The following is a 27,500-nucleotide window of genomic DNA, read 5'->3' as shown; positions in this document are numbered from 1 at the left end:
GTATAATGTTTTCTGGAAAATGGATACTCTCCTGCAAAGTGTTGGTTTGAAATACAGGAAAGATAATGACCCATGCATATACATGTTGGATAAGTGACTGGGGTTTATAGGATGTGGGTATGAGGCCTTGTGCATTCCTCTCAAATGCTGCTAAAAATGCTGTAGTGTCAATCTCCTTGTTTAAGGACAAAAAGCAGTGTCTGTTTTTCAGTGTCCTCAGAGATGAGTGCGTGTCTTTTACTGTTATTTTCTGGATACAAACAGCTGGAGTGAAATTTCACGTGGAGGTAAATGTAAAGACAGGTATCCCAGACATTTCTGCTTCCAGCCTTGGGGAGGAGAAATAGGTTTTGCCCCTGCTGGAGATTCTCATGTGGGTCTTCCCCATACTTTGGGCAAGAAGAAGCATCAGTCCTTGCAGCCACTCTGCTGTGCTCTGCAGGAGCTGGGACAGTGTGGCTCACACAGGGAAGACGGGCTGGCACAGGGCACAGCTTTGGGGTGGTGGAGGTGGGTGCTGTGAGCGTGACCAGACTTTCTGAAATGTGTAATATTTTACAGAATATGTCCTTAGAGTAAGCAATCCCACAGTGCCTGGGATCCCAAGGAACAGGTTAAGGCCATGGCTACAGGTTTAAGTTCTTTGATGGAAGCTATGGCCTGCTGGATGGCAAGGTATGCAGGTGTGCAGCTTCAAAAAAATCTTATTATGAAGATGAGATGCCATTACATTAGTTATTGTGGCCCAAGACATGTTTCAAGCACCTTCAGATGTTTCAGGCTGCAGCCTGAAAATTAATACCTTAAATAGTGGTATGATAGTAATGTACAATAAATTCAGCTCGTAACCAGCTATGAGGTAGATGGGATAATTGAAGGGTCAAAAAACCCCTAAACTTAGTAATGTGGGATTTACATTAGCTTTTCTTGCAGTTTGGGGCTACTGATTCAAGACATAAGACATCAATTTTAAGGGTATTTCTTCTAAATTATGTTTCATTTCACACCCCAATATGAATTTGCCTTAATTTTCTATTTTTGTTGCTCTGTGGGGAAATGCTTTTGTTTTTGTTGTTCAGTTTAATCAAAATGTTTTCCTGAATATGTGATGTGTCCAAAGTATTTTCATCTATGTTTTGAACAGCACTCAAAAGTTAGTAGGGCACTGTATCCTTTCAGCTCCGTCTTCTACCTCGTTGTAGTTCTCTAAAATCAGTGTGATAATATGACTCTGTTATAGAGCAGTTACTTTACAGTGATCTTAGTCACAGATACAGAGAGTCATTGTCATTTAGGTGAGGGAAGAACTCAGGGGTCCCACCTCCTGCTCCAAGCAGGGTGAGCATGGAATTCAGACCAGTTGCAGCCCTGGGCTTTGTCCAGCTGGTTAAAGTTGAAAACCAAGGTTGAAAAATCAAAGCAACAGTGCTGTGGAAGACAGGAAGCCATTAGTACTGGTAATTGGGGACAAAAATATTTTACATTTTAGTGACTTAGCATGTTTAAGCTTAGCACAGGCTCATTCTCTTATCTCATGATGCTGTGCTAAAATCATCTTGGTGAAGCAGGTGGCCAAGAAGGGTGTCAGCAAAGAAGCAGCTGCACTCTCATCGTTTAGTCTCAGAAGTGCCTTCCACTTCCTTATTAGAGGGGCACACAGGGCAGCGATGCTGTGTTGGAAGGACTCCCCCCAACCCCGGTTTGCTGGGGCCACAGCTTGCCTTTGGAGCTGGAACTTAGCCTGCCCCCTCCCCAACTCCCACACACTCCGGCTCTTCCCTTTCTGTGGCACTGTTTTTCATGTATTGCCCCATTAAAACACTTTTCTTTGTTAGGGAGTTCTCATTCCTCTTTAATTATGTCCTCCAGAGTGGCATTCAAGGATAGGTTATTTTCCTTCTTTGTAGAGGATGTGGAATAATTTTCCCAAGGCAGTTTTAACTTCCCCTTTCCTTTAGTAATCCTAGTGTTTTAAATTACTCCTTTAATCACCGTCTCAAAGTAATCACCATGCAATAACCTGTCCTGTGATTCTGACTCAGGAATAAGAACTTCCCCTTTTCTGTGGCAGAGGAGGTGACTGAGAAATGACCATTTTGTGTTTTGCTTTTAAAACCTTTTATTAATTGTGTCTTTCTTTGTTTCACCTACTTTTTAAGGAGGAGGGATAATGTTTCCCGGATGCTTCAAATTTCCCTACTTGTTTTAGGGTTTTTGATTAACTCCTCAGTTTTAATGATTATCATCCTCTGCAGAATTCGCTTCCATTAAGAACCATCTTTTCCAGATCTGATTAAACTCTCTTTCTTTAGCTCTTGTTGAGCCCTTTGTGATATGTGGAATCCAGCAGGGCTACAATTAACCAGCTCTGCTCCTCAGAGAGTAGTTTGAAACCACCTTTTTAAAAAAACCTATGGAAAAGAATTAAATGTGTGGTCTCCATCTCTGTGAAATGGCAATGCTCATGATAACAGATATCACACTTTTCTAAGAATACGTGGGACAGAGTTTTTGTTTTGCCTACACAACCAGTTCAGCATATTCTTTCCTATGTGGGCTTCAGTTTCATTCTTTTCTCTAACTTTGCTTTCATGGATCCCAAAGAAAGTGAAGTAGTTGATAGGGATGTTCAACATTTGTTGCCGGACTCTAGCTTTTGCACTGCAATGACAAATTACAAGTTTTGGCATGAGATAATTCCAGGACACCTGGTTCAGAAAATTTTAGATACATTGTGATTTCTTTCCTCTTTTTTTCTGCAGATTACACTCACAGTTCATTATTTCAATTTAGTAAATGTTTAGCTTTTTCCATAGGATGGCAGCTTTACATGGAATGTGGATGGTGCTGAAATGAATGGGGAACGTCTCTGTGAATGAGCCATGAAGGCAGAAAGTAAAACTGTAAAACTTGCTTTTGCAGATGACAAGGAATTGTTCCCAGACTATTCCCAGTAAAGAATGTACTGAAGGTAGAATCCACCTTACCTACTGATTGAAACAATGAAATAAAACCATTTGGAAGGACATGGGAATGTGCAGTGGAATAGCTTGTGCTAGCATGGTGTTAATGCTTCTGTCCTCTCTATACTTTTGGTTTCACAAATAAAAAGATGTGGTGGAGGGTAACCTGGGACTTGGCCTCTCTTAAAGTGAGGAAGAACCAGTCCTAGATTAAAAGCTGATTGGTAATTAATGAATCAGTAACAACTACTGGTAAAGTGATTTTTGACACTGAAAGACCTATCAGTAACAACTACTGGTAAAGTGATTTTTGACACTGAAAGACCTATTTCCCAACCAGCTGTTGGTTTTGCCCCAGTTTACTGAGGCAAAACTTACTAAATCCCACTACAAGAAAGCCAAGCAGGCCAAGCCTTTCAAATCAGAGATAGTGTCTGAGAATGTTGGCTGAAGACCTGATCAGACTCAATATACACATGCACAGGAAACAGCTGTGCTGGAGAGCACAGGACAGTCACTCATGCCCAGATTTTCAGAAAAGGGATAGAGTTCACATCATACTAGCCAGTTGTGAAAAATCCCACCCTTAAAAATAGGCAAATAAATAAAAAAAAAGAGCAAAGGAAGATATAGGGTTATATTGCTCACTGGAACTCTTCTAATGCAAAAAAAAAAAAATCTCTACAATAATTTTTTATATATTATACTTTGTGTTTCAGTAATCCAGATATTCAGGGTAGGATCATAGTCTTGTGTGCATAAGCAAAAGCTGGGAGAATGAACCCATTCCAGAAATGAAATTTGGTGGTTAATAGCTTCAAGCTCTGAAATGGGTAACTTTTAGAAGAAGCAGATGGCTAATAATGAGGCAAAATTTATGTGTGATCACATGATTACATTTAACTTTTAGAAAATAGTTTCTTTTGATGTTATTGCATATGTTTTCTATGAAACACTGTCTTGTGGTCACTGTGACTTTGAGCCAATAGAAACTGACACTGCGACCACCCTGTGCTTTCCCTCCCATATCCTCACTCCTGTGCAGTCATTTCTGCACCAACACTTCTGTAGTTTAAGAAGTGAACTGGATCTCAGAAACTGAGATGACTTAAAATAACAGGAGAAAAATATTAACTGAAAATAAGCATTTCTAGTGAGAGTTAAAGCCACGGTTCATCTCCCCTCCCTGGTCCAGTTCAGATAACCCTCTTTGTTTGTAGTTGCCAACACAGTGTGGGGTCAAAGAATTGGTGGGGCAGATGGGACATGGAACCCACAGTTACTTTCTTCTAATGGTACTGTGGGAAGAAGACTCTGGAAGCGGTGACCTAATTAAAATGCTGAGGCTCTGAGCCAAGTTAAATTTCTTGGCAGTATTGGCAGTATATAAGGTTTGGTTTGCTGTTTTTTTTTTTGGGTTTTGTTTTGTTTTGTTTTTTGTTTGTTTGTTTGTTTTTTTGTTTTTGTTTTTGTTTTTTGCTTCCTCTTGTGTTATTTGTCTGGTGTTTATTTTGTTGTTTTGTTTTTATTTTTAATTTTTTTTTAGGTAAATGACTGCCTTGAGAATTTTGGGTTAAAAATTCATCATTGGTTTTCTTCCACTTAAAATATAATCTCCATTCATACCTGTACCTCAAATTTTGAAGCTCCAAAGTAACCCTAAGGTTATGGGTGCATGTCAAAAGTAAGTAACTGAGCAGCAATGAACAGAGAGGGGTCAAGATATCCAAGTTCAGCAGACATGTTGCAGCAGTGACTCAGGAGGACAGCACATTAGTAAATTAGGCTTTTGCCAGATGTAAAAGCTGATCCTTTTTCAATTGGGTATCATCTGAAAGGTCAAGAAGTAATGAAGCATGGGCGCACAGATCCCCTATTGCCATGTGTTGCTACAAACTCTCATCTTGTAAGGCACTGGCAGTTACAAGGCACCAAAGACAATAAACCAGCATCCTGGGGTGTCCTAGTGCAGGTCAGTGCTCAAAAGAGCATTCTGAAAAAAATGACAATGGGTGGAAGAGTAAACAAGGGGCATTTTGTGCTAAATTCCTTAATTTTATGGTTTTAGTGTATTTGTAATTTTCTGATATTTCACATTCCAGGGCTCTCCTGTGATGCAACTGAGAGCTGTTTACTCTTGAATAATTATCAAAAGATCAGAAGCCAAATACTCTTTTGATTTACACCAGAACTTATTAAGCTACCTCTGTTGATTTTTAGCTAATTTGGAGGCACTCCAAGTGCATACTGGTGTAACTGACAGGAGAATTTGGCCCTGTATCTCTACAAGAAATAATTTCCTAGATGGATAGGAGTCCTGGTACCAAGGTAAATGTGACAGAAAATCTGTGATTAGGTTGGATTGACTTCTACACTGGAAACCTTTTTTGTAAATACTATGTATAAATACTAGAAAAATGCTGTTTGTTTTATATATCTGTGGATAAACACAATTTTATTAGAGCTACCAATATGTAATAAGAGAAGTAGCCATTTTAAGGAACAAGTGTCTTATAGCAGCCCCCACAAAATAAGGGAAGGAATAAAACAATCTTAAAATATTGTTGAAAAAGGAGTTCCATGTTACCACTAAAGGTAGACCTGGTTTTCTTTTTCTGAGGACTTTAAACTTCTAGATCTTGGTTCTTCAAAGTGCATCCTCTCTAATATTAAAAAAAAAAAACAGTAAGAATCACACTTTTCCCTTAGGAATGATCCAATATTTCACACCACTTCTTGAATCAGAGGTCAGATTTAGGGCCACCTTTCCTAAGTATTTTAATCAAGGCTTATCATATGTGATCAAGTGAGTCCTTGTCTATGTAGATGCTTGTATTGCATAGTCTAATTGCTGTTTCCTAATTTTGAGACAAAAAAGACAAAAACCAGAAGTGTTTCTTACATGTTTTTAAGCCACCAGTGAGTCAATAAATTATTGCAACCACTCATTATTTTCTGAACTTCTGCTTGCCTCAAAATGGAGAAAAGGATGGGAACAAGCTTAATTGCTTAGACTTGGACACATTAATACGATTCAAATTAATGTTTTCTCTTCCTTATGAATTCAGATTGAATATTCATAAGAGTTTTTCAGGGGCTCTGAACAACTGCTGTACTTCTGTAATTGGTTTTTGGGCTTTTTTGTACAGTAATGTCAGCATTTCTAAGTTCAACAGCCAGTGGTTATTTCTGCTTCTTGATTGTAGATGAATCATACCTTCCAGTTGTGTTGGGATCAGTTCCTCATCTATTGAGATCATTGCAAAGTCCCAAACCTTAGTGAAGCTAGCTTACTTTTCCACAGATGTTGACATATACACCACTTCTTCTGTCTCTTCTTAGTCTCTGCTTTCCTGCTCTCCTGCAAATCAGGTTCCAAGTTCCCATTTGCTACTGAAAGTAATGGAAACTTTCCCTTAGGACCAATACTCCTCCTCATTTTGTCCTTGATGGAAAGTAAACCAAATCCCATCAACACCCTTAGCATGGTGTGCAAGTTACAACCAAGCACAGAAAACTTAATCTGCGTGACCTGGATATTTATGCAATACAGACTTTATCAGTAAAGTATCTCTCTGCTGAAGGCCAGAGCATCTAAAGATTTTTTCTACAACATTAGTTGCCTGCCTGTTAGCTTTTTAATTATGTGGAATGGCCTGTGAAGTGTTCACACCTCTGCCAACAGCAGTTAGGCACTCCAGAGCCCCACTGAAGTCATCGCTGGAAGTCAGGAGCTCCATATGGAGCTTCACTGTCATACAGGATTAGTCAAAAGTTCCTACCTTTACTTTCTACTCTGTTTTCATGCTCTGAGTATTTATTCCACATGAGTTTTACCCCAGTCAGCTGTTTTAGCCCCAACATATTCTCATTCCCCAGCAACACAACCTTAGACCCCACAAGTAACAGTATAAGTCAAAAGTAATGTGATGGCAGACATGAATCATAACATTTGAGACAGCATCTCTGCCTGAATCTGTGATTCATTCTGATTTATTGACAAGAAAACATGGCAAAAACTTTCTGCCGTTTGCATTGGCTCCTTTTATTTTTAAAATCCATTGCTGGTAACTAAGTTGCAGCCTATTTATGATCAGAACTCTACAGTGGTTTACCTGTACTGTCAAGTACCGGTGAAAGCCACTCTTGTGTGCAACAAAAACACTTACTAATCCATACTGTTGCCTTGAGACTGAAGGGTTATTTCAAAATTAACCTTGACTTCAGCACAGGGTCTGTTAAATTGTGTTCAGTTTCTGTGCATATGTTTTAGTGCAGACATCCTAGTGTACGAATAAACTCTGTGTCTGGTAAACTTGGGACCTTCCAAATGCAGTTTGATATTATGCAAGATCTTGTTAACTTTATCTATGTTTCACTGCCTTTTCTGCAGAAAGGAAGAAGGGGAAATTGGATCAAGGTCTTAGTTTACAAGTATTCATCAACAGCGTGGAAAAAAAGAATCAAAGCCACATTAATAAACTAAATATTACCTCCCACTGATCGCTGGCTACCAGGCAGATAGAGTTCTTTCTGATGGACTCCTAAGAGGGTCTTCAATAAAGTAAAATATTGGGCTTGACGTTTCTCCTGCTTGCTGCCAGGAAGGTCTAAATTGAGTCCCAGTTGTTTTTCGGATTAATCCATTTGAGAGTATAGAATCTGGCAAGAGTATTTTACAACTTTTTGAAAATGTGTTTAAGCTTAATGTAGTTTTGGGTATTTCATGTATGTGTGCTTAATTATAAAACACTCATCTCCTATCAAGTACAAGGTATTAGCATGAATGCCTAAAGAGACTTGGTAGAAATAAGCAAGTGCAGCAGCAAAAGCAGTGCTCAGCTTGAACGAGGGACAGAGCCAAAGCATCTGCAGTGCTTTTCTGAAACCTTGCCATGTTTTAAAAGTGATGACTGCTCCTGCAGTACGCCTGTTCCTGGGGGCCTGGTTCTTCTTGTTTACACCAGTTTTAGCTCAGTTGACTTGAGAATTATTATATTCCTGTAAATCAAGAGAAGGAGGAGACTTTGGCTCAGTCTTTGCTGTCAGTTGGAGAAATATAACTCTCCTGTGCGGACTGTAAAGAAATCTGAGCATAGGAAAAAAACAGTTAAAGAGTTTAGAGGCTATCTTCAGTTACAAACCCCTTCTTTTGAAGTTTGGTGAAGGATGTGGCAGTAGCACATGTAAAGGAGTGCTCATCTTTATGAGCAATTAGCTTTTAAGCACTACATGACTGCACTGTGGCTTACAACTGGTATGATCTAGACCTGGCTGTTAGTTTTTCAACCCAATGTTTTTCCTTAAAAAAACCCCTCCACTCCTTAATGAAGCTGAAGTTGCTTTCTCTTGAAAGGCATTGGCTTTGACTGAATTTTTGAAGGGGAGACTTTTTCATGGAGGCTTGAATTTTGAGAGGAAATAAAACCTCATTGCGGAAGGGAAAACCTCCTCCTGGTTGGATGAGCTGCAGGTGGGGGGAAACATGGTGAGAAGAGGGTTTTGTACACTCTCACATGCCAGGTAAAACTGCAAAAAACCACACAAGTGGTCATTCTGATATCCTCTTCCTCCCTGATCTCCTGTTCTCTGTGTTGTCATCCTGAATGGGAGGTGGTAAGGAGTTTTTGCCTTTAACATGTCTAAGACTCACTTTTGGTGAGTCTTAGACATGTTAAAGCTCTCTTTAGCATAAAAATATTCAGAGACAATTCTTAGTGTGCTGTCTATCTCTGTGCTAGAAGCCTGTGGATCACCAAAATGGTCCTGCTTGAGTTCTGATCCTCTGGGTATTCTGGGTCGTTTCAGACACCTACCATCATTCCTCAGGTTATCTGATGCTTCTTCAACTTACACCAGAAAACTGTTCCAGCTTCTCCAACTCTCTTTTCTTTGTTTTTGGGGCTTTCACAAATACCAGTTTTGCTCTATGTATACAGTCTAATATATATACATGCAAATAGGACAAGGTGCATTATATCTATAATTAATATGTAGTTTGTAAAAATCATCTACTACTTCCTGTTCTGAATGAGGATAGACACCAAAGGCCCCAACAAAATGTATCACAGCTCACTACTTGTTCTGGCCATAGTAGCATGTAATTCTTGTAAAGGCAACCAAACAAAATTTGTCAAGGTTACCAAACTTCCTTCTGCTGGAAGCATAGCCAGTCTCTGATGCTGGTACTCTGCCAGTGACATCTGACAGCAGAGTATAACAAATAATCTAATGCTGATCACAAAAAATAGCAGGGAGAGATGGGGTTTATGTAAATTAATTTAGTTTTTAGAATTAATTCTTTGGCATGACTGGCAAGTGAAATCGTAGAGGATTTTTCCTTCTCTGGCTCTCGGATGAGTTTAGCACAGCACAATTGTTAGCCCTATAAAAATTACTCCACTATGGGAGCACACTTACTGCATGATCAATCCTATCACATTGATGCAAATAGAACAAGGTTGAATTGGCACACAGCATGGCAGGGTAGGAACAGCCAAAAAGGAAAATGGTCTGAAATCCCATGGGGAATGACTGTACACATGGCTATACAATAGAGTAAATATCTGCTCAAAGACAATGAGAAGCAGGGTACTCTCTTTTGCTTCCAAAACATAAGAGACATTTCTCACAATTATGACATCAAAAGACCAAATGTGTCCTTGGACATAATGTATTAATTGTGGTTTAGGTTTGAATGATTTGAAAGTGTGATAAGATACCTGAAAATGTTGGATAAGCATATATTGGAAATATTATTTCAATTACACAATAGATTTTCATCAAATGCCTATAAGAATGGTTACTGGAAAATTAGCTACTGGTTATATTTTGAAAACAGAGTTGAGCTTGACATATAAACAGAAATAAATTTTATAATTTTGTGGCTTTTTTGCTGACTCCTCAAGGCATTGCAGATTTTATTTTAATCTGACAGACCTTAATGGCTTTTAGAAAAATGTTTTATGAAGAAAATCTCAAGTCATTGCCCAAGAAAACCAGTCCAAGATTATTCTACCATCTGTGGGCAACTTGGATGCACACAGACATTAATCTATCTACTGGTCATGTCTCGGGTTTACTGACGAAAAAGCTCTTTTATTAAAAATGCCACTTTCTGATCCTTATTGCTCAGGAGGGCTTAAGCCATAATGTGACATCTGTTGGCTCAACCAATTATGTATAAGGCATTTTTGATGCAATGGTTTTGTTAGAACATGCCAAAATCATTGAAACTTTAATTGGAAAAATTTTCACAGGTCCAGATTTTAATTTCCAGCGAGAGTGGGAAGAAGAGGAGAACAGAGTTCATTCATTTCAGAAGAGTCAGTAGTTAAGACATCCATCTGCTGTGAGAAGCCAGATTCATATGCCTGTTCTCCCATTTTCATCTTCGTGTGAGTTGTTAGAATGAAGATTTTAGAGCAGCCTGACCTGGTGAGTAAAACTGATATAGGAATTAAAAAAAAAATGGAAGGAGCTTATTTTGCATTAGACAGCAAATAAAATGGACATGCATGGCAAAATAAGCCTGTTTGACTGCACTTTAAGCAGCCTGGATAAGTCCTGAAATAGGCTGAGGTGAAGTTATTGTGGAGATGGTAGTGCAAGAAGGAAGAAAATATATACTTAATGTAACAGTAGAGAATTGACCTGACAGTCCTACTCTTGAACTATGAATACCACTATAAACACAAGTCAGGGATTCCTTCTGAGCACAGAGTATTCACAAGCAGCTTTTTTAGGTCACAAGCACCTGAAGACCCAAGTTAGAGCCATGAAAGTCAGCACAAGTGTGTCAAGGTTCCCCTAAATGCAGACAAAACAACCTCAAATCAGATAAAATAATCAGGAAAATATTCCTGATGCTATAGAAGATATCTAAAGCACTGAGCTGTGTTTTGGTGCACCTGTACTAGGGTTTTAGCCCTAACCAGGCCAATGGGTAGACATAGAAATCTTAGTCCATACCCCTCATGGTTTCCACTTATGGTGAGGTCTCCAACCATAGAAATTGATTCCCTTCAGATGAAACTAAACTGAGGTATGTTTAGGAGCATGCTTAATGGGCTGTATCTAGGGCCTTGCTTAATGGACATCAACCATAAATAGAAAATCAGAGCGCAGGTTAGGGCTACTTACTACCTATGTTGGCTATAAACCAGAACCAGAGTTTACCAAATGTCAGATTTCATTTATTATTCTATGCTATTCATTAGTTCTGAGTTTTTCAGATGTAGACACAATTTCCTTAATTGAGTACTCATAGATGACCACTTCAAAACCACAGAACTATATTTTTCTAAGCAAAAGTTTATCACACACATTGAAAAGGGTGTTCTAACTTTATAGAAGTGCCTTTTTATACTGCCCCAGAGCCATATTTGCAGTGTTTTTTCCAATGATTTTGGTCTCTGATCCTGAATGCTTTGTATGGACCATGAAAATTAAGGAAGGTGAGCTTCTGGTCTTGTCTCTTGAAGTGTTTGATATACTGCCTTGGACAGAAGATGCATTGAACATACTCCAGGCCAGCAAAGGAGGTTAGAAGCTGGTTACATTCAAAAAGTACAAGCCTGTTACGGAAGGACTGCTTCAAAGCAGAAATTATTAATTCCTTATTTCTTAGACTTTGACAAACACAGAGATTTATTTGGAAAAAAATTAAAATGGAGCTGGTGACGGTGGCCCATCCCTAGGGCCACATGAGAACTGTATTCAGCATAATCATGATATTTCTTTAAAAGTTTCTAAATAGGGTAGTAGCCCAGTTGTCTGAGAAACTAAGGACCTATATATATATATATATATATGAGAATAAGTGAAACATCATAAATAAAAAAATTTTGACAGCATATGTAACATAAATTATACAGAAACAAGATTTGCATGAAACATTTCTAGCAGTATGTATGAATCCAAGGGACGGAAAAGAAGGTGTAGTTAATAATGTTCATTAATTACAAAAGTTTTTTACATCTAAGTTTTCTTGTGTCCTACATTCTAGACAGCTGCCTACTTTGAAGCATAATTTTTATCAGATAGTTCTATGCCTTTTTTGTTATGGTGAATAAACTTGTAGCAACTGTGACGTTCATGTGATTCCTATTCCCATTGGAGGATGAAGTTTCCTTTGGTGAAATGAGATTCTGGCAAAAAAGGCTATTAATAAATGTAACTTCTTATGCGTAGCAAACTATTTTGTGTACTTGCAGCATGGGGAATTCTTCAAATGGTTTTCTTTTATGAATAATTGTAAATTTAATGTTGGCATCAATAACTTCTTTAAATGGCTCATTCTATATCTGAGTTACACACTTCTTAGCAATACAGCTCAGCTTTGATGAATCTTGTGCATAATTTTAGCTTTTACTGTGTGAGTACAAAAGCAAGGAAGACGCTGGAATTGTTCAAATTACCTGGCTCTTAAATGGTTTGAGAGGAAAAAGGAATGCATTATGCTTTGGTCATTGAGATTGTAGAACACAATGGAATCAATATTTTTTGGCTTATTATCCAGTTGCAAAACAGATTCAGAAAAATAAAAAGGCAGCACACCTACTGAAAAAATAGGTTTTCTCAAAAATGATGATATATAGAGAAGCAGGATTTTCCTGAAAGCATCTTCTATAGTCTGTGGGTGACAGCTGTAGACAACTGTAACCAAACAGTTACAAGAAGCTGTGATATTCATTTTAGGGCATCTCTGTTTGCCAGTTGGAGTTCTTTCTGCACAGGATACAGCACAGGGCAAAGGCAGGCACAGCTACAGCTTGAACTGCTCTGCATCTGTGTTTGGAAATATTACCATCAAACAGGAAGCTTCTGTACATGGTGCTGTTCCAACAGTTCAATGTCTGGGAGCAAGTTTTAATGCTTTAAACACCCCTCTCACCCCACTATGGGGAACAGCCTAAAACTCAAGGTTGTTTTGGCTGAAGCCTTTGTCCTGGTTCTTGCAGTGCACACCATCAGGCACCATGGAGTTATACATTTTTCAAAATTTTCATATTTGAAGTATTTCAAAATTTTCATATTTGAAATTTTTCAAATAGTATATTTTTCAAATTTGAAAAATTTTTGATTTTTCAAATACACCTTAACGAAATTCCCCGCCTTCCCTGAGGGTAAATCAGGATTGTTCCAGTCTTTCCCACACATCTCAGAGGCCTGGGATTGTTGAAGCGAGGTCTTATCACTCAAAACCAAGGCATTGAAGACCTCAGCCTTTTCCATAAATGCTGTCACCAGTCTCCTGACTCATTCAGCATTGGGTCCATGTTTTCACTGCTTTTCCTTTCACCTTTAATACACCCATGTTCAGCTCCAGTTAGGCTTTGGCTTTTCCATCCTGGCATACTTGAGTCTCTGCATTCCTTCTGATCTTGCTTTCAGCTCCTCTATTCCTTCTCATATTTGAGTTTTATGAGTTTTACCTTCTTCTCAGCCCATGCAGGCCTCCTGTCACCTTGACTTGATTTTCTTAGCTTTGGGATGGACTGTTTTTGAGCTTGGCAGAAGTGACTCTGCAAAATTACTTAGCTTTCCTGGACCTTTCTTCTTTCATGGACCACATCCCATAGGAGTTCTCCAAGCAGGTCTGTGTCAAGGGCAAAAACAGCTCTTATAAAAACCCAGTGCAGTGATCCTGCTTTTTTGCCTCATTCCCCTTTCAGTATGCTTAGCTCCACCCTCTCATGGTTCCTGCAGTGAAGTCTGCTCCTGACTTTCTCATTCCTGACCAATTTTTCATGTTTGCAAGGATGAGGTCCAGCAGAGCACCTGTCTCAGTGTCTCTTTAATTACCTGTGTAATGACTCAAAGCAGAAAACATTTCACATGTACTTGAATTAAGCCATCCAGTATCTTAGAAAATTCAGTTGTCTCTCACATTCAGATATTTTGCCATAAAGCCATTAGTTATTTTTCAGGCTTTGAAGTCATGAATAGGCCAGGGTGCCCTATTTCACCTCTCAGGACTATGTTTTACTTTTTGGTTGATTTTTAGAAAGCATTATTTGCACATCTTTGTCAAGTTATGTTAATTTTTATTTTGGAGGTGATATGGTTTCTGCAGTTCATAATTGCTGCTATCTTTACTGAGCAGCAAAGCAATGTCAGAAAAGTGCAAAGAGAACAACTACAGAATGAAGTAGATACACCCCTAAAAAGCTTAAAAGATAATAAGGTCTTCTTGAAAATGGCTGGGTTTTTTCCCTTGTCTTGCTTGATCTGCCTCCCTTGACCCAGTATATGGTAGGAAGGCTGGAGTTGCTGGGACCCCAGGGAAGAGTTTAATGAATAAATGTCCTGTGTTCTACATTATATGGATCCTGCCTTAAAAAAAAATAGTTCTTAAAGTTGATGAGCTAAAGATTTGAAGCCTTTCCCTCTGCTCATACATGCCTTGAAAAATAAGATAAAAGACATAATAACCTCCAGCTGAAATTAATAAAACTATCCTCTTGCAGTTTGCATAAAATGTGAGGGCTAGACTTTGAAAAGTTGGAGTCTAAGACATGCTCCAAAACTTAGGCTGAGGTTCTTTAGTTCTGATTTTTTCTCCAAGCAATGAGCTCTCAGCATTTCTTACTAAAGAGGGGAGAAATTTCTGAGGGCTGATATGGCTTGAAAAGTGGGACTTTTTAAAAATGGATTCAACATCTTATTTCAGAAGGAAGTGAAACGGCAATTTAAATATCAGGCCTCAGGTCTATTCCTGCAACAGATCAAGTGGAAGCACATCATTTACATCAGGTCACTCCTAAACTGAGACCTAAGTGCTACAGCTTAGAGGGGGATTAAAGTGGATGGGAGAGGAAGTGAAGGAGGTAAACCTTAAGTGTCCATCTTTTAGTCACCTTTTCCCCTCCTGTGCCACCCAGAAAATCTGCTGTTTGGTTTTTTTTTTTTTACAGTTTATTTAAAAGGTTTGGTTAAATATTTATAAGCGGTCGCACACATTTCCTCTTACTTTTGAGTGAGTGGCAACACAAAAATAAGATTTTGCAACTTTTCTAGTCCCTATACTCTTCACAGGGCCAAAGCCAGCTAAGCACTTAGGAGGAGCAATTCATTCTTAGTGACCTTGATATTTACAAATAGATGGATAAAATCCTAAATATTTTTAGAGTCTCCTAACATTACACTGGAGCAAACCCCCAGAAGTCTTGGTGATGCTTACCAAAGGAGGGCAATAGATAGAGGTGAACCTAACTTTGGACCAGTAGCTTATGGTGTTCTGGGCAAAAAAATAAAGAAATTTTGTGTGAAATTCGGAAAGGCTACCACAGAATGCCAAGGTTCCATATTCCCAGATGCAGAAACACAGGAAGGAAGAAAACCAATACACCTTCAACTCCATACATATAAAGTGAGGGCTGAAATCTTCTCAAACCACTATGGAAGGCTAAAATAGCATTTTTTTTTCAACCAACAACACCCTGGCAGGACTGTGGTTTTGGGGACTGCACAGAATTTGTCCAATGAGATATTTCCTCCCAGTGGTTTATATTGCATGGGATATTTGCTTCTTGGCAGCACTCAAAAATGTGTATGGAGAAGCTAAGCCAGTATAATTCAGTATAATTCAGTTTCAAACAAGAGATAGTTTCTGTCAGACTTGGTCCTGCTCTGATCTTCACCCTTTTTGCCATCCTAGTTCTCAATCAGTGCATGAACTCTGCATTTCTGAACATGGGATTGAACTACATTTTCTATGAAATGCATGTTTAAGATTTTTGGATGTTTAGGAAACATACTTGCCACATTTTTTATGTGGTACTTATGCAGCATATTAGGGAAGACAGGCACCATGCTTTCTTATGGAAAGATTATCTCTTCCTCGATATGTCAGTCCCTTAGCAAACATAAGAAGGATTTTATGGATGTGCACGAAACAAGGCAAAGCTACAACAAATGTGACTTCAGCCACTTCCACTGCCAAAGTCCTAGAAAAATTATTCATTCTCAGATAAATCTTTAATTGGTTCCCCTCTTAATACTATTTCTGGACCCCAGAGTCCTTTCTAAAAAGCCCCTGTGGAATATTTTTCTTCATTTTTAATTAATTATCTGCAATGTAAATTAATGCACAATAGCATTTTTTTAAAGTCAAGAGGAAAGCATTTTCACTGTAAATTAAGATTCCTCCATCAACAATTTTACAGCAGCTAAGCTGCATCTTCCCTCTTCCAAAGCTCCAGACCCTCCTTCGTGGTGCTGCTCTGCAGCAGTAAAGAAAGAAACCACAGCTTCACAATGCTAAACACTCCAGTGGGAAACACAAACACAGTGCATAAACCAAAGCATTCATTCCATGAGATTTTATTAAAAGGTTTCACCTCTAAATTGAGCTGTCATAGGCTGTTGGGAAACTTTTTACCACAGTTTATTTTAACTATGTAAAAAAAAAACATTAAAGGAATGAAAATTCTGCAGTTTTTCATATAAAAGGCATGACCTTTCACACCCTACCAGCAAGCCATAGTGCATTTAATCAAATTGGTTGAAAAGTAAAATCATGCCGAATGTGAGGATTTTTTATATTTTTTTGCTCCCCCCACCATTCTTTGGAATGACCCCAACCTTGTTAACATGCTGCAGATTTCTGTGTATCTCTGCAGCAGGCTCTTTGGAGTTCACTCAGAGAAAACTACAGCACATGATTAAAAGATATCCTCTAGATGAGAAGGACGTTCAGTAATTTATAAATCATTCATTTGTGACATAGCTTTATACAGCTTTTCAAGGAATTGCATTAACTGCTTTTGCAGCTTCCTCAAATGTTGCTTTCAGTAGACAGTGTCATAGGTCATTACCAGTTTTTCCCTTATGTAAGCAATTCCAACTTTCTATTAAAAATACTAATTTCCACCCCACTACAGTATCTTTTGAAGTAGCATGTATATTAAAAAAAAAATTCACAACTTGCTTTGAAATATTAAAGGAATATATTTAAGTGAAGGGCTTTCAGGCAGGTTGTTTTTCTGTATTCCTGATGACAGAAAGATTTTAGCCTACAAAGTCAATAGTAAATTTTATTAAAGTCATTATTTTCCTGTTACAGGCCTTGTGCTTTAAATAAACTATAGCTGACAATGCTGTCTTACATACTGTCATGCTGTAAAACAGCCTTTCTTTATTACCACAGGGACAACTCATTTAGAACTTTGAAAGTGTTTTCACACTGGAGTTGCTCATTTGTGGTGCTGGCCGGTGGCTGTTCTTGACAAATACCTTTTATAGCTGGAACTTTCTCTCTTTTTCTTTTGAAGATACAGGGGAGGAGGGAAAAAAAAAAAAAAAAAAGAAAAGAAAAAAAACTTGCAAACCCAACATTTCCCTGTTAAAGATAAATATTCTTCCTCTACCATTGGAGACATATCTTAATCTCTCCATAATATTTTTTTCATGACAGCTTGAAAATCTTTCCCTAACCCAAATTTTCCTGAATTACTCTTGTGCAAATTGATGGTAGAGCCATGTAAATAAAAAGAGGACATTACTTTTATTTAAATACTGTCATTTACATGTTATTATTTAATTAATATTGCAGTTGGCTGGGGCTGTAGTATGCCAAAAATGTTGTTTTGAGAGGAAAGTCAGCACAAGGAATTTTCATCCTCTCCATCTTGTCCTCAAGCCTCTGTTGTCAGACATTGGGCTCAAGAAGGAACTGGACAAGGAAACTGAAATTGGGCAGGATAGGATTGGGTTTTGGGCTGGTTTGGGCTCACTTTTCTGACTCAGCAGGCAGAGACTCAGGGCTTCTTCTCCCTTCTGCCTCCCAGCTTCACATCCTCTCCCCCAAGTCAAATGTTTTTTTTTTTTAAGGCCTCTCAAGTATAAGAAGGGTAGGTCTGGACTCTTGGCATTGGATGTATCAGCTTGCTCTTTACGGAAAATATCCTTTTTCACCCCATGAGAAGGTATGGTTCTGCCTGCCTAGCTTAGCTCCAGGCCTTCACCACAGAGCCATCCTTCCTGCTCCCAGAACTTTTGTCAGCTGCTGTTATCATGCAAATAGGACTGCAGACAGGCCAATTTTGTAAATTGTCCAGATGAATGAGTTATATGAGCAAATGCTGCTTGAATTACAGATGGACATCTTGATCTCTGTGTTTTGCTGCTCTGAATAGATTTCTATGAATTAAACTATCTTGAGATCTGAAAAATTAATTTTATATCTTTGGACTTGTGATACAACAGTAGTGCTTAAGTCATCCACGTGTAGAGTTGAAAAGACAACAGGAGATGATCTGACATGACTTCAAGAGGGAGAAACATTGCCTAGAACATCACTAGGTGTTTAAACTTGATCCAGCCACATAGCCAAAAGCCTTTTCCTTCCTTCCATCCATCCATCCATCCATCCATCCATCCATCCATCCATCCATCCATCCATCCATCCAAAATCCCCTTTGAAGTAAATTAAGCCATGTTTTTCTTAGTTTCTCTCCCCTGCCTTTTTGAGCTTTGGGGAAGAAGAAAGTGTTACTTTTATGGAGTGACTTTTTATGCATTGGAAATGGGCATTTTACTGTCTGATTTTCAAGATGTCCAAATCTGGGCTCCTCTTACAGAGTTTCTAACAACTCAGTGTTGATAAAATCTCCCCTTTTGCCTTCCTCTCACCACCCCATCCCCAGATTTTCCCTCACCATGTGTCAGCACATATACCCATTGGATCCCTTAAAAAGTACAAAAAAAAAAAAAACAAGCCTAGAAAAAAAAATCCTGATAGCTTTCCACTGAGTTATTAAGCTAAAGTGGATGATGACAGACTCCATCAAGGATGAAAAATGCAATGGAAAGGAGTGGGTGTGTAGGCAAGGGCTGTGAATCAAGGAGAGTGGAGGGCACAGTGGGCTGTGTGGATGTCTCTGGTACCCAGAGACCTGCAGTCTCAGAGCACAGATTTAATGCTGAATTTTATTTGGCATGGCTGCTGTGAGAGCCTTCTCTGGCCATTCCACACTGCTGTGCTCCCAGCTTTTCCTTCAGGGCTGGATCAGTGAATCACATACCTTCACAATGTGTGTTCTGATGGGTTAGTTTTTCCATCAAGCCAGGAACCAACTCAATCCAGAGCCTCCTAGGCACAGGATCAGATGTGAATGAGTCAGGAGTAGCAAGTGGACAGACTGGAACCCTTGGCAGCACTCCACAGGCGACTCAGATTACACATCAAACCAGTTCTTCTCTTTTTTTAATGCTAATTTAGTCTGATCTGCTTATATCTCTGAGTGTGACACTCCACAATGTATCTGCTAGTCTAGCAGAGGTCTTTTCAGCAAAAAGCAGAGACACTTTTCCAGTAAAACTTCCAGGACTGTGCTTTGTCTTTGCTAAAGTAAAGGCACAAGAGTCTTGCCTCAGTACAGAAACATGGTATTCATTCTCAGCTTATAACATTTTAGTCATGTCATTCAGAAGCAGTAACTATCCTGCTTTATTCAGCTAGTCAAATCAATTCTGAATAAAATCCCATCCAGAAAAACCTCAACTGAAATGGTGGAGATCAGAATATATATTTTTCATAGGCTAAAATATTCTGAATCAAAAACACTGAAAGACACCATTGGAAATAGGAAGCTCTTCATGGAACACTCCCAAATGGGCAGAGAGAAGGCTAAATATGCTTTGAGTCCTTTGCTAGGAATATTCTCTTTGGTGTCGTGCACACCACTCTCTTTCTCCCCAAAGAGGCTAATTTAATTGTTCTTTGTACACTTTTAGGAAGGATTTGAAACACAGAGGCTGTAAATTTAACACTTGTCACTTTGGACTTTGTGTAGAACATGCATCTGGTGCACTGCTGACATTCCAAAGCCTGTGATTCTTGACAGAGAATATATATTTTGAAATACCCAACCAGGAGGTTACATTTAAAGTCTGAATCCATGCACTGTAGTCATGATTTATAATAAACATTCTTTCTTTGGGTCACCAATGCTTTAATTTGCTGCCCATTGAATGGACTTGTTTTGAATGAAAGAGTTTAAACACACATCAATGGTTTTTAAGTCTCACTATGTCAGCTGTCTAGAAATAGCAATAAAACTTCAGAAATTATACTCCAAGTCCACAGGTTACAGTGATTTTTGTCCTCCTGGACATCAACAGGTATTTTTCTCCTTCAAGTTGTGGATTTCAATAGATTAAAATGCTCACAAGTATTAGTTATCTGCTGCAGAACCATCTGCCCCACCTGCAGGACTGCCCAAAGACTGTTACCCAGACAAAAGACATACAAAGACCATTTCAAATTCTGGGTTCACTGTTTCTATATATAGCAGTAGATATCCAGCCCACATTTTGCAACTAATTTTTGCTAGATTTCCCTGCCAGAAAATGAGGATTTTTTTTCCTCTTCCCCCCACAGTCATGTCCCTCATGCTTCATGTAGCTAATGTAGATTCTATCAAAAAAGCATGATTTGTGATGTTTGTGTGTTACTGCTTACTTAAAAGTGCTAAAACCACCTTTTCTTATCAACAGGAAACTTTCAAGATATTTAAAAGCTTGCCTTTAAACCTTCTGGCAGCAATAAAGCAAAAATGTCAGGTGGCTGTATGAAAGAAGCAGGATATGTTTATACTATAACTTACCATGGGGAGGGGGGAAATTATACCAGACACAGTGGGCTGGAGTCTCATCTTATTTACAAAGGTGCAAATCCAGACTAATACTCAGTTGACACCAATGCTTTTTAAAAATATCAGACTTTATCACAGTGTGTGAACACAAAAATCAAACTGTGTTTCTTCCACCCAGAGCTGCATAAAATATTTTTGGGGTGAGGGGGGACAAAGGGCTAAATTGCCTGTTTTCTTGTTGAACCAGTAGCTTTTGTTGTACTACTTTGTAGTACTAAAAGGTGTGGTGCCTGTGGGATGGGAAAGCTGAAAAATTCAAGTTAGTTGGGAGAAATAAAAGTTGAATTTTATTTTCAAATAAACAGGAGAAAAAAGTTATAGATGATTTGGTTTTGTTGGTTGTTGTTGTTTCTTTGGTTTTGGTTTTTTTTTTTTTTTTTTGGCTTTCTGGGGTTTTTTCCATCTGTCCAGCCCTAGTCAATCCTCTCAAACCACACACAAGCAGAATCTTCACAAAAGTGAATAAACAGCTATTTTGGTAGGGGAATCCCATGCCTGCAGACTGGAAGCAGCTACCATTATGCAGATCAGACACATTGGTAAGGACAAGATTTAGCTTTTTGGGATGTTTTTTACTTCTGTGAAATCTATGAACCTTTTGAAAATTAGGGAGTTGCTGCTGTTTTCATGTTTTTTCTACATTGTACATCAGTGGAATAAGGATTTTAGAACTTAGGCTTGTTTTGTCTCCAGTTTGGCAGTCTTCGAAGCACAAAGGATGAAATCACCTTAGAAATGACAATATTTGAAAATTGTTTCCTTTATTCTTGTTACTGGCTGTGGAAAAGGAGGAGGTATGACACCTGTTTTGATGCTAAAGACCCCTTCTGTTAGAAAATGATTGTCCTTGGTTAAAATAAAATAAAAGTGCCCCCAATGACTCGAAAGGCAGTAGTTTAACAAGCTGCATTACTTCCACTGTTTTTCTCCCCCTGTCTTTTCCATCTAATAGACTCCTTGGTGCCAGTGACCAGAGTGACACTGGAGGCAGCAGGCAATGACACATTACAGGAATTCCTCTAAATGACTTTTATCCAGTGACTTTGAGTGCAGGTGCGAGCTGAATTGCACGAGGTAGCTGAAACTCCCTCTCTCTGATTTCAGTCTTTCCAGGGGGTCAACTGCTTATGAAGAATATCCATTATTTATATACCTTTCAAGAGAATTACATCAGCAGGAACATATGTATTCATGTAATAAAGCTAGGAAGCACCGTGCAAAGCCACACTGCTTTAAATATGTATGTGAAATACACCGAGTCAAGCTCTGTATTGACTTGCACCTCTCTTACACCACTGTCTCCAGCAGGAGCACTGCCTGTAAGTCAGGAATTTTGGCTCAGGGCATCTCATGTGTGCCTGAGTGCCTGAGTCAGATGCCCCTGTTAAACACACAGCCATGCCCACGCTTCCATTGGATTCCATCTCCCCATCATCTGCTTCAATCCTGGACCTGGTTTAAGATCCTGGGTTCATACAAACCCAGGGCTCTTCCAGGACCTGAGGTGCTGGGATCAAAAGCTCTCTTCCTAGGCCTGGTTTAAGATCCTGGATTCATGCAATTCCAGGGCTCTTCCTGAGCTGAGGTGTTGGGATCAAGAGCTCTGCTCTTGTGAAACGTAAACTATAAGGAATTTAGAGATTTTAGAGGACCTAAGATTTTAGTTAGAAATAAGCCTTACTAGAGTTAATTAAAATAATAATAATAAAAGAGTAGGCCTTGATGAAGTTAGGAGTTAGTAGTTAACTAATAATTGATTGCTTGTCACCACAATGATTAGTTAGCTTGGTTTATAATGAAGGATATAGAAACTGACAAATAGCTTTTAGGAGCATAAGACAATTGTGGGCCTCCTCTGTTCTGAAACCAATTGAAGACAAGGAATGGGAGTTCTACCAAGAGTTCATTTGTCGTATTTGCATTGAAAAGGTAGAAAGGTCAGAACGAGGAAGACTTCATTTGCTTCCTCATTTTGGGACCCCTCCCATGAAAGGGGCCACTGACCCATTTCAAGGGACAAACTAGGCATGCTTAATAGCTTTTGGAGTGATTAGCATACAAAGCGGGAAATGGGATGTACCAAAATGATGAATATGTATTTGTATTTTGTGTATTCAATACTTGTATGGATAAAAAGACTCTGTAATCACCTGGAAGGTGTGGTGTGTATTTGGGAGTGATCCCGCACGCTGCCCGGCATTGAATAAACACACACTTTCTAACTTTAAACTGTTAGAGAGTTTTTGTCCGTCAGAGTTGGATATCGGTAATAGATCAATATCCATATTTTTTTAATAAATCACTTGGTCTTGGTTTAAGATCCTGGATTCACGCAATTCCAGGGCTCTTCCAGGAGCTGAGGTGCTGGGACCAAGAGCTCTCTTTTTAGGCCTGGTTTAAGATCCTGGATTCATGCAATTCCAGGGCTCTTCCTGAGCTGAGGTGTATCCCTGTCAAAGGCTGTGTCCACACATTACAGAGATTTAGTCCCTGCCTGCTGATCAACAAATGCCTTGGCCTTCATTACGGAAATCAAATTTATGTCTCCCCAAGCAGTGGAAACTTAAATGTTGTTTTGTCCTGGCTTCTGGCTCTGAGCTGTGGCATTACTTATCCTGAGCAACTATGTTTTTCTTGGCTAAATTAATCAATTGAGCTTTCAGGGCAGGTCCCTTTCTTTCCTGGAGGAAGAAATTGCATCACATTAGCTACCAGTCAGCTTCAAACCTTTCACTTTGGACTATGCTCAAAGAGAGTTTAGCCAGAGAGAAAACTGGAATCGATACACCAGGCCAGCACAATCTGGATTTCAGGTCAGCATGTGGAGGGAGAAATGGCATTTGTGAGACTGATGGTCAGTGAGCTGCTGTTTCTGGGTAAAGGGCAGACTTTCATCCTCAGTCTCTGGACCTGTCTGCATCAATCGACCCAAGGATGTTAGGACAGTAGTTTGCACCAGGGCTTTGGGGTTTCACCCTAATTGTTATAAGTTTTGTTGAGAGATACATCCAGACCTACAACTTCAGACTTCTTAACTGTGAACTCTTCCAGGGATAAATTTGATTTGTATCCTTTTCACAGTCTAATACAGTCTGGAAAAGAAATAGTTAAAATGTGACTGACAAATGCTAACAGAATGCTGAATATCAAGTGACTGGGAAAAACACAGTTCTAAAAGACACTGATAACATAAATAAGATTGAATGAAAAGACATGTTCCCAAAACAGTCTTTTCTAGGGACTGGATAAAAAGCAACATTTCTGGTAAGTGACAAGTTTTCTTTTAATTTCAGTCTAAGCTGGAAATTCATAACAATTTTTTAACTGTGATCTTGGTACCACAAATACACCTTCTGGCATGCAGGTAAAGCTCTTGCTTTACATTGGACAAACTTTTTTTACACCAGAAAGTCTGCAGCTATCTCCAGCCCACAGCCTGAAGTATTCTCAGTTTCCAGGAGGTGTGATAATGATGAATTTCAGTGAGATGAAAATTGCTCCAATTTAAGGATAGCTCAACCATTTCATATTTGATATAAAATTTTACTATTTTATTTTCTAAAAAGTCAAAAGATTTGGGCTTTGTACATGCAGTGCACGAATAGAAAATCCCTATCAACAACATTAACTGAACTGAAAATCCTTCAGGATATGCTCTCTGAAAATTAAAACAGACATCAAGCTACACATCTACATAAAAGACTTCCACAGCTTTATAAATACAATGCACTCAGAAGCCAAGTTTCCAAAGCGTCAGTAAAAGCATCTAATGTCCAACTCTACAATAACAGTCCTATACATGAAAAAGACAATATTTACTCTGTCTTATGGTATTAACTTGGAGTTTTTATCACACACTTAGAAACCAAGTGATAAGTCCAAGGCCTTTCATCAAAGGTATTTAAAATGAGAATTTCTGGATACCTCCTAAGACCAGATGAAAACCTCTTGGCTGATCTTCACATAAGAGATGGAACCATATTTACATTACTAATTCAGAAACCTACTTCTCTGCTCTTAACTGGTGTCATCCTGCATTTGTCTTTCATCCTGACATGATCTTTTAGCAGCCTTACTATTTTAAACTTCAGATTGATAAAATTACTTGTTTTGCTTCTTCCTTCCAAGTTTTGGTCAGAGTAGACAATGCTGTTGTTTTGCTGTTGTTCCTGTCCTACTGGGCCACGGTTTTCTGACTCAGCCTTCCATCTTTTGACTCAATTTTTCTGACAGAAACCCTGTCTTGCCACCCATCTCCCTCTACTTCCAAGAGGTCTCTCCTGTGCATGGTTTCACTACAGAAATTCCACGCTCACACCCTTTGTTTTCTCCTACCTTCTCTCAGCATTTATAGGAATCTTCTTTGACCTTCTGACCAGCTTGCCAACCCCATGACATATTCAAGGTACCTGTGGTACTCTGTGATACAGTAAAGAGACATCCTTCTGTAGCTCCACGTCTTTCATGTTTCATCTAAACTTGTTCTCAAAATCTCTGCTCCTCCCTCCTGCCTCCAATTCCACCCTTGTTTGGACATAATTTCCCTACCAGCTGTGATGCCAGTCTCAGTTATCAAGGGCTATAAATCCTTTCATGGCTGCTGTATTTCATGTTGTCTGTTCTCAGTGCATACAGATGATGAAGTCATTAGTGTTCACAATATATTAATTAATGTTGATGTAAATTTTTCATCTCAAGTTTCTCTTCTATTGTGGCAACCATAGGAATTATTATCAGAGTTGACTGTTGCCGATGGGCAGCCAATCTGACTATTAATATTTACTAATTTTACACAATTAAACAGCTTATACAAACAACCTGAATATGTGATCTCATGTTCCTGCTGCACACACTTTTCCTTCTAGATTTCCATGACTATAACACAGAATAGAAAGAGAAAAAACAATTTCATATAGTCTCATAACCTATATAAAATAATTTACTGTGCTTTGTCCAGAGGTTGTAAATTCATCAAGATATGTCAGTACGTATTTCACAGCATTTAGCTCAGTGAAGTATCAGTCTTATTTCAACAGCTGATTTATTTAATAATTTGTTTCAACTATTCTAGAGAACCAATGGTAAGATACCAAAGTCTGTCTAATTAACTGATCTAACTTTGTGAACAGCTGAATTCACAGCACCTCTTGTATCATACATGCATGCTCTCATATATGCTGTGTGATGCTGAGAAGTTTTAAGTCATGCAAACATCTAAAAAAATGGGAATATTTTGAGATATGTAAGAGAATTTAAGAGAATATTAATTGATGCCCATAACCTTCTAAGTGACCTGAGATCAAGAAGCCCTCCTATCAAAGCCTTGCAGAGTCCACAGAAGCAGCACGTATCTGTTGTTTATTTGGAACCAGCTGCTACCCTTGAAGGAAGTTCTGTTCCTCTAGTGGAACTACTGGGGGTGGTGGGGGAAACAAGTCAAATGAGGTATTATTGGATTATTCACTCTTCTAGGACAGACCCTGTTTGTATAATCAGAGATATGCCTTAAGTGGTCTTTAAAGAAAGGCAGATTTTGTTTAAAAAACGGGGAAGGAGGAGGCTTCATTAACTAGACTGACAGGCTTCATAGATTTCTCAAGTGTTTAAATTAAGGATTGTGAGTTCTTGAAACTTGACAAGGAAAGTGGGATTGTCACTGTTGGGTGTCTGAACCAAGCGTAAGTGCAGATTAAGCTTTTCCTATCTCTATTATAAACATAATGCTCCTGTTCTCAAAAGTTCAGTGAAATAGTAAAGAGCCTTTTGCTTTCTAGTGTTTGAAAAAAACCCAAACTACATTTTTAAAGTGTCACATAAAATTTTAAAGTACTTAAAGTACTCAGATGCTACTCATTATTATTCTAGTTGTAACTATTTGGCACTTGACACAAATTCCTTAAAGAAATAAATAAAATTTAAATCAATCATATCTGGACACAAATTTTAAGAGCACTCACGATGAGCATGACATACTTGAAAACACATTAAGCCATTTCTGTTGATTTTCCTAGAATTTTTTGTGTTTCTGGGTTCAACCAAAATTGTGTTCATGTTATACTTTTGTGGCAGGTTTTCTGAAAGACCAATTCTGGCACAATTCTTGCAGAATCTCTCTGCTTGTTCTTACAGATGTAAGTGTGGCAAAACAGCATGAACTTAAAAAGTCGTATAAAAGGTGACATTACTTGGATGGAGTTTTTTCAAATGCACTTGGAAAAGCAGATTTTGTTGAATTAGCAAGGATAGGCAACTCCTGAACAAAGCCTGGTCAAAGCTTAACTTTGCCCACAGAAGAGCTGGAAAACAGCTTCCTTTGACTACTCAGTCCTACTCAGGATTCATGGAAACAGATTAATTTTGTGTTCTGTACATTTATTGGCACAGAATTATAAAGTGATGAGGCAGTTCTTACAGAACTGGGATTTCAGGTAGCAACATGGCTGTCAGAGCACATAAAGGTGGTTAAAAGCAAGCGCTGGATCCCTCTCAAATTGACATTGAAATGGTCTTGTTCCTTTATCACACCTAAAAAACAGCATTGGTGATGATACTGCAAATCAAGTACATTAGCTTGTTCCCCCACGTGCCTGGCAGAAACTTTCAAAAGCTGTAATAATTAATTTGATTTTTTCTTCCAATAAATAATTAGGTCCATGCCCATTCTAAGAAAACACAGTTTTTATAACAGTATCCCTGTGTAAATTGACAATAACCCCCAGCCCCACACTGAAATTTTTTTTTACTTGAGGTTATTTCAGTTTTTAAGGGAAAAGGTGTGTATTGCAGATGTTCATGAGTCTGATAACTTCCCTCACAGAACACCTTACTTGCATGCTTTTGTTAGAAATGGCCAAAAGCAAATTAAACTTAAGAAGAC

At 38.6% G+C, this 27,500-nt stretch overlaps 1 long non-coding RNA gene across 1 annotated transcript in view; it reads left to right on the top strand.

Annotated features, from left to right (window-relative positions):
• LOC110472996 (uncharacterized) overlaps positions 1-27,500 on the top strand; it is a 165,184-nt gene that overhangs the window by 26,017 nt on the left and 111,667 nt on the right. The window contains exon 3 of the long non-coding RNA XR_002465798.4: positions 10,223-10,400. This is a non-coding gene — a long non-coding RNA (uncharacterized LOC110472996). The remainder of the gene's footprint in view (positions 1-10,222; positions 10,401-27,500) is intronic.

The sequence above is a fragment of the Lonchura striata genome, chromosome 1A, assembly GCF_050655825.1.
Source record: "Lonchura striata isolate lonStrDom1 chromosome 1A, ASM5065582v1, whole genome shotgun sequence".
Taxonomy (NCBI): Eukaryota; Metazoa; Chordata; class Aves; order Passeriformes; family Estrildidae; genus Lonchura; species Lonchura striata.
The sequence above is the reverse complement of the archived record's forward strand: the minus strand, read 5'-3'. Positions and strand labels throughout refer to the sequence as shown.